At 59.6% G+C, this 8106-nt stretch overlaps 1 protein-coding gene across 3 annotated transcripts in view; it reads right to left on the minus strand.

Annotated features, from left to right (window-relative positions):
* CLIP2 (CAP-Gly domain containing linker protein 2) overlaps window positions 1-7791 on the minus strand; it is a 76289-nt gene extending 68498 nt beyond the window's left edge. Inside the window, exon 1 of one of the 3 annotated variants that reach the window (XM_029220582.1) lies at window positions 7100-7398. The gene's annotated coding sequence lies outside the window, so the exon portion shown is untranslated. Of the gene's footprint in view, window positions 1-7099; window positions 7399-7649 lie in introns of those variants that run through there. The other 2 variants (XM_029220584.1, XM_029220581.1) reach the window with 2 other exon arrangements.
* Window positions 7792-8106: the final 315 nt, after the last annotated feature.

Consider the following 8106-nt stretch of genomic DNA (forward strand, 5'->3'; position numbering starts at 1 on the left):
AATACATGAATGAAGCTCAAAAGATGTCTAAGGAATACATGAATGAATTAAATACACTCCTCTGCCTCCATCATCCTTCCCACGTTGACTTGGAGGCCACCCCATGGCTTGTCACACCCCATGGCCACACTCACCGGTCGGCTTGGAGCTATCTTTGGAATGGACAGAGAGGATTAACTCACATTCTTCTGAATCCCAGCACTGAGCATACCCGGCACAGAGCCAGTGCTCACCAGTGGATCCAACAAGCAAAGAATCAAGTAGTGAGCTCCCTGTCTCTGGAGGGAATCAAGTAGAGACTGAGGCCTGCTCTCAGAGTGGGTTCCTGCTGCCCTGAGAGGCTCTCATGAGCTTGCACAGCAATTATTACTGTCAGTAACATTAACCAGAACCTGCTGAGCCCTGCCCCATGCCCCCAGGGCTGGTCCACTGCAGCAGTGCTCTTCACTGCGCCTGACTCTGAACCTGTGCAGTGTGCTGGGTGTGGCGGTTCAGAGGGGAGGAGGCTCTATCCCCTGCCAAGCTGTTTCAGCCCAAGGAATTCCCAGACCAGTAACATTTGTTCTGCTGCAGGCATGTCGGAGCCCTTTACAGATATTAACCTGTTCAGTCTTCACAGCAGCCCTGTACTGTTGGGAGCTCTAGTAACAGGGAAACTGAGGCCCAGAGCCGGCAAGTCACTTGCCCGGCATGACACAACTGAGCAGCGGCAGGTGGGATTCGAACTCAGGCCCTCTGGCCACGGAGTTCACATTTTTTTTTAAATTAATTTACTAATTTATTTTTATTTTTGGCTGCGTTGGGTCTTCAGTGCTGGGCATGGGCTTTCTCTAGTTGCAGCGAGTGGGGGCTACTCTTAGTTGTGGTGTGCGGGCTTCTCATTGCGGTGGCTTCCCCTGTTGTGGAGCACGGGCTCTAGGCACGTGGGCTTCAGTAGCTGTGGTGCGCGGGATCTAGGCACGCGGGCTTCAGTAGCTGTGGTGCACAGGCTTAGTTGCTCGGCAGCATGTGGGATCTTCCCTGACCAGGGCTCGAACCCGTGTCCCCTGCATTGGCAGGCGGATTCTTAACCACTGCGCCGCCAGGGAAGTCCTGGAGTTCATGCTCTTAACCACTGCTCTTTACTTCCTCAGAACAGGAACCAACGCTCCTCCAGGCACAGGGTTGCAGGAACAAGGGCACACATTTAAGCAGGAGGTCATGAGGGTGCCCCACGGCCCTGGGTGCCAAGGCCATGGTCCACAGCACCTCTGCCAGCTGGCCTGGCCCCCACTCGCCTCTGGCCTGTTTCCTGGGACCCCTCCCACCCAGCACCCTGATTCCAGCTTCTCTGAACTTCTCACTGCTCCTGATGACACCCCAGCCCATCGCCTGCTCTGCTGGAATGCGTTCACCCCTCTTCTGCCCCTTAGCCAAGTCCTGGAGCCAAGTGGGTGTGTCCGGAGCTCTCTGCACACCCCTGTACCACAGCCCCTGAGGCCTCCTAGCAGGATGGGGATTCTCCAGCAGGGACCAGTCTGGCTCCTGGCTCATGAGGTCTCACCCAGCCCTGGAGCCCACTAGGCTCTCATGGAGGGGGCTGGCTGTGAGCATCAGCCCCAGCTCCCACAGCTGCTTGTAAGGACCCTCCAGGGGGAGAATTAGAAAGATCAGAAGGTGGCTGCCTTCCTCCAACCCCCCCACCCCACCCCCGCATTCCAGACGTTGGTTCACAGGGACCCTACCCCAGAACCAGGACCACACTGTCCAGCCCCTCCCTGGAGCTGCTGCCCCTCACTCAGGCTTTCATGTTATATATAGCAGCGGCTTACACGAGACAATGTGACAATGCGAAGACACTCCAAACTCCTTATCCCCCTCGATCCGGCTGCTAGAAAGCTCAGAGTCAAATTACCGCCGATAGAAGGTGCCGAAGCTCCTCCAGCTTCATCTGATGTTTGCTACCCAGGGTTTCTCCTTGCTCTGATTTTCTCACAACTTTTTCATCCCGTTATACTGCATTTATCTTTGTAAATCACCTCAAGTCCTTTCTGGAATCGGACAAAGACACGAGACCCTTTCAGATGCCTTCCCTCCTCTGCTCCGAGTTCCCAGTGCCCAGCTGAATGGGAAAGAAGCTGAATGGGAGCTGACAGAGCGAACTTACAAGCAGATGACGTTAAGCAGGGCGCAGTCTACGGCAGAGCAGAAAAGGGAACGGCAGGAGCGGGGTCAGGGCACAAGGTAGCAAAAAAAAAACAAATCGGGAAACACCAAACGTCATTCCCTCCTTCACCGCAGGGTCCGACAACCAGATGCCCGACTTCACAGTGGATTTGGAAGAATGGTGGGCTCCACGCTGAACCTCCCCCACCGCCGGACACTCGACACCCTGCCACCCAAACTTTTCCTTCCCTTTTCTCTCCCTGTGCCCATATGGAAGGCACTCCCTACCTACCCAAGTCCACCCACCCTTCGGGACGCAGCCCAGTCCTTTTCCCCCGTCTCCTCAGCCTTCCCACACACCCGGTGCCCTGCCCGAGCAACCCTCGCTGGGACTTGAACCACTCCCGGGGCAATGACCCCACTGGGCAGGGAGGCTCTTCTGCTCTGGCCTTAAAATGTTCCTCAAAGATGCTGGTGTCGTTTACACTTTCAGGAAGGGGGCTGATGTCTTCCTAATTCAGCAAAAGCTTCTCAAAGGCAGGGTCCAAAACTAAGGTGTACTGTGTTCCCCCCACAGCGAGGGGCTGGCTTCCCCCCAGCCATCACCCTCGATGCTGCAGGTTGGAGGGCAGGACTGGGGCACCCCGGGGAGGAGATGGGTGCAAACAGGAGCAGATCAGCCCTGGACACCACAGGGTCACCCCCTTAGGGAGGAGAGATTAGAAAACCAGGCCCTCGGTGTGAGCCTCAAATTCCCCCCTCTCAGGGTGAAGAGGCCAAAAAGGCACAGATGGAAGTGAATGAGGAGTGGGCGTCTGTCTCTCTGGGCTGCAGCTGGAGTCATAGGTAGGTTCCAGGGATGGAGCCAGAGCTGCTCCGGGAAGACGGAAGCCGGTAAGTGCACGAGGCCCCAAATTTATGCCTTGTTAATAAAAGCCACCTGATATGCTCTACTTTCTATTCAGAGGGGTAATGTTTCATTATCATTTTGAAGCGTTTCCTCTGAAAACTTGAGCTCCGTGTTACTGTTTCTGTGCGCCTGGTAGCACAGCCCAGAGGAAGGAGTGGTGGGACGGGGGGGCCCCCTGCCAGCAATCGCCACCCCCCCACACCAGTTCCCAGGCTCTGAAGGGAGAGCACATCCTCTGCCCCTGAGCCCAGGGCGGGGCGGGGGGGGCGGGAGGCCTGCGGTGGGCTGCCAGGGACAGCGAGACCACCACTCACCCCTTCTCCCCCAGCACACACCCCGCGTCATAACTGCAGCTGACACTGTACCAGCTGTGCCCAGCACTGTCTTCCACTCCCAGCCCCAGAGACCACGTGGCCTGCCCCGACCAGCGGAGGGGATGGGGTGGGTGCCCTCACCCAGGCTGGGCCCATCCGGCTCTTAGGCGCCCAGAGACTGAGGGGAGTGCCCTGGGTGGTCCTGGGACCTCAAGCCGAAGCCACCATTCAGGGCGGCCATGCCGGCAATCCAGAGAGAGCAGCCTACAGGGATAGGAGAAGGGACAGAGGCACTGGGAGAGGATGAGAAAATGAAACCACAGTCCAGAGAGAGCAAAGTCGGAGGAGGGGCTGCCTGCCAGCTTCCCGGGTCCTGGGGGAGCCGGGCCGAGCCAGGCTGCCTGCAACTGTTTCCTGCAAAGTTCCTTTCCTCTCAACTCCCCTTTCACTTAACCTAATTGGAGGCGGTTCCTGTTCCCTGCGACAAAATCCTAAGACGTGTGTCAGGGCCCTCCCCCCTCTTCCAGCTCAGGGCCAGGCCTGCCCATCAAGCCAGGGTCACTGGTCAGTTTATAAAAGGTGAGGCCTGTCTGGGTAGAGCCTTGCTGGGAAGGCAGGGCACAGCCAGCTGGGGGTGTCTGGACTTTGTACTTGAGCCAATGAGGTGGAGGTGTTTGAGGAAGGCACCACCAAAACCTCGCTTTCGGAAAATGAACCAGGTAGGCAGGTGGGTGGGGTGGGGGAAGGAAGCAGGTCTCCCAAGCACACAATAGGTGTTTAACAAATGTGTGGAGAGCAAACAGGGAAACCTCTCCACATCTTGATTTCCTCATCCGTAAAATGGAGGCAATGGTATCAAGATATCCACAAACTAATACAGGCACTCAGAGCTTCAAACAGTTCCTGGCAGAGTAAGCATTCAATATGCATTGGGTTTGTTTGGTTTTTTTAACCTATACAAAGGCTGACATTCTCCCCAAGGACCACCGGGCAGGTGCTTTGGTCTGAATGTGTCCCCCCTCACCCCACTTCATAGGTTGAAATCCTATCCCCCCCAGGAAGACAGTATTAGGAGGTGGGGCCTTTGGGGGGTGATTAGGTCATGAGGGTGCATCCCTCATGAATGGGATTAGTGCCCTTGTAAAAGAGACCCCCCAGAGAGCTCCCGAGCCCCTTCCAGCACGTGAGGATACAAAAATAAATGCGACTTGGAAGACAGTCCTCACTCAACCATGCTGGCATGCTGCTCTCAGACTTCCAGCCTCCAGAGCTGTGAGAAATAAATGTGTTGTTGATAAGCCACCCAGTCCTAGTATTTTGTTAGGACAGCTCAGACTAAGATAGCAGGGAACCAGGAGGGGTGAAGAACGCAGCTTCTCTCCTCTGGGTGTTGAAGCAGAGGTAGGGTAGGTGGCATCAAGAGGGAAGGATCAATCTTTAGGGTGGCAAGGCCAGGGAGGAAAGGTCAAGAGAAAGCTGTCCCCCACATCGTGGACCAGAGCAGAAGGAGCAAGGATGGCCAGGGCTGTGGGGATGGCGGCCTTCCCATCACCAAGGGAGGCTGGACCAGAGCAGAGAGAACAGCCCAGGGAGGAGGCTGCACTGAAGCAAAGAACAGCAGGGCCTTGGGCAGGGCTAAAGGCAGGACTACCTGACAGTGGACAAACAGCTGGGGAGGGGATGGGCCACTCGTGGGTGTGGGTGGAGGCCGGAGGGCCACCTAGTACAGCGGCGACAACAAACACCGGGCATTCTCTCCCTCACAGTACACACTTTGCACACATCCATCCATTCAATTCTCTCAATAACCCTAAAAGGTAAATACCTTAAGTATCCTCATTTTATAGATGGGGAAATTGAGGCAGAGAGAGGTATAGTGACTTGTCTGAGGTAACACAGCTAGTAAGTGGCAGGGCTGGGCTTTGAACCCAGGCTGTCAGGCTCCAGCATCCAAACTCTTAATTGCCAGAGTGGACAGGAGATGCTGAAAAGGGATTAGTGCCTCTGTGGGTGGCACCCCTTGACATTTCAGGCTCTGGATACAAATTCCAGGCACCTCCTTCCCAGCCTGCTGGCTGCACCTGGGGGCTTACGGGTACACAGTCCTGTGTGCTGAGGGTCCCCCCAGGTCTCCTCCGCCAGACTCTTCTGCCTTTGAAACTCCTCTCCGTCCCACCCCCTCCACCTGTCCCAGAGCCTGTATCCCAACACCCCTCCCAGGCCAGGCACTACAGATGCCCGTGCTTCCAGGGCTTATGCAGAAGGGCATCTAAGGAGCCCCACCTGGGAAAGTAGGAGGGACAGAACAATCCCTTCCCTCAACAGAACCTCCCTTGCCTTAAACCTCATGCCCCAGTCACCCAAATCCTTTGCTGCTCCTCTCAGCCACCAGCCACCAGGCCTCCTGCCTCCTCTTCTGACTCCTATCCCCTGCCAATGCTCTTTCCCCTCCCTCAAGCCCCCTTTGGCATCCTGACAGCAAACTTCTACAGTGAGCTCTATCAAGCTCCCTGCTCCACCCCACCGTCCAGGCGTCCCTCCTCTGTGCTCCCAGCTCCCTCATCACTGCACCCATCAAAGGCTGCTGGGCTGTGCTCCGTGGGAGCAGCGAGGCCCCAGTCCTGTGTACCTGTCAGCCCCTGGCAGTGCAGGGCCAGGTGACAGCAGCTGGATGAATGAAGAGCTCATTGTTTACATTACAACTGGTTGGGAGTCTTGCCCCACGTGGTACTCCCTGCACCCTCCCCCTCCTCTGCCCACAACCCTAAGCCAGCACCACCCCCACTAGCCTCCCAGGGCATCTTACAGGACAGAGGGCAGCCCCCACCAATATTGGACTCCCACTTCTCACCCAGAAGGGAGAGGCGGCATCTCAGAGGTTGGGGGATTCGCAGCCGGGTGTGTGACTCCCCACAAGGTGCCCCCTCCTATCCAGGGTGGGGCTGGGACTTGCATGGCAGTGCCCAGTGGGCACCCGCCCCGCCCAGGCCCTGCCTGAAGGACCCAAACGGGCGGGCCCTGGAGACCCAGCGAAGCATCCTCCGCGCGGCCACGGCCCCTCCCTGTGGGGAGGGCAGAAAATGTGCTGCCTCACCAGCCATGAGCGCCAGCTTGAAGGGGGGGGCACCCCTGCGGAAAGCCGCCCCACCCCAGTCTCCCCCTAACCCCCTCCGCCATGCACTTCAACCAAGTTGTGCAAAGGGCATTGGCCAGGCGACCCCGGCCAGCGGAGCGGGGGCTCCGTGTCCTCCCAGATCCTGGGGCTGCGTAGCCGCGCCCACCAGGCTCACCCCACCACCCCCCTCACCCCAACCCCCTCCGCCGGGCCTGTGAGCCCAGAGCCCCGCGGCTCGTCCAGCCGCCCAGCGCTGCCCTTGGGAGGAGGAACGGGCGGCTCCCCAGTATATGTGCCGAAGCCCTGTTGGGGGCACCGAGGGTGCCGGTGATGCCTTCACCGAGAGGACCCGCAGCCCGGGAAGGGTCCGCCAACACCAGCAGCGCCCCCTCCTCGCCTACAGGCGACGGGGAAGTTGGGGGTGCACCCAGGACCAGCTCCCGCTCACGCCCACCCGCCAGCCCCCGACCCTTAGACCTCCCCCACGCCCCGAAAATGCCTGCGGGCCGGCCGCCCCGCTTCGGACCAGGCCGGGGCTACCGCGGCCTCCCGCGTCCCTCGGTCCTTTGTTGCCCATCGAGCCCCCTCCCTCGGGGTCCCTCCGGCTGCTCCTACCTTCGCCCTTCCAGCATCAGGTTGAGCGGCGGGTGGCCGGGCACCCGGCCCCCTCCTCTCCCGGCCCGGGCGCCGCGGGGACAGAGGATGCTGCAGCCCCTCCCCGCGCGCCGCTGCCCACCGGCTGCAGCCCCTCCTGGCGTCCGGGGCTCTGCGTTCGCGCTCCGGGCCCGGGCCTCGCGTCGCGCGTGCGGCCGGCCGGGCGGCGGCGGGAAGGCGGGAGGCGCTGACCCTGGCAGCCCCGGCCGCCGCTGACCCTGGCAGCCCCGGCCGCCGCCTGCGCTCCCGGTGGCCGAGCGGAGCGGAGCTGAGGGGGAGCGGAGCGAGCGGCCGGGCTCCAGGAGGGAACAAAAGGGGCCGGCGCTAGGGCGGGCGCGGGAGGGCGGGGCCTGGCGCGGCGGGGGTCAGGCGCGCGCTCGCGCGGCCTCGCGTTTCTCAGGCTGCGGCGCCACGCCGCAAGGGGGCGGGCGGGCGGAAAACGGAGTGGAACCTTGTCCACCGCTTCCAGCGGCAGTCAATCGTGGGGCGTCCGAGGCGCGCCATCCCCTACCTCAGCTCTGGGCACCTATTGGTGCTTCAGTCGTGTTTGGCGGAAGAGCATCCTTCAGCCTTGCTCTGCTCACAAGGATGTCCCAGAGCACTGCGAGAGATGGAAGCTCGGGAAGCTGCGGAGAAGGTTGGGGAGGTGCCTGGAGTTTCCGGGAAGGCTTCACAGGGGAGGTGACGTTTGAACTGGACAGGAAGGGATGAGGAGGAGACAGGGTAGCTGACGTGCGAACTCCAGGTCTTACTGAGCTGTCTTGAGGCCAAAACGGGTGGGGACAAATGGCACGGATGTCTTGGTGATTTTCTCCCAACACTAGTTTGGAAAAAGTGGTACCCAGGATACAGATTGAACCCTGCACCATCCTCCCCCGGCAGGAGCTGACTCCTACAATGTCAGAGGATTGGGATAGCTACCCGCCTACCCCACATCCCCTACCATCCACCCCCTCCCAGGTAGGTCA

This window comes from Monodon monoceros, unplaced genomic scaffold (assembly GCF_005190385.1).
Source record: "Monodon monoceros isolate NGI ecotype Baffin Bay Population unplaced genomic scaffold, NGI_Narwhal_1 Super_Scaffold_13, whole genome shotgun sequence".
Classification (NCBI taxonomy): Eukaryota; Metazoa; Chordata; class Mammalia; order Artiodactyla; family Monodontidae; genus Monodon; species Monodon monoceros.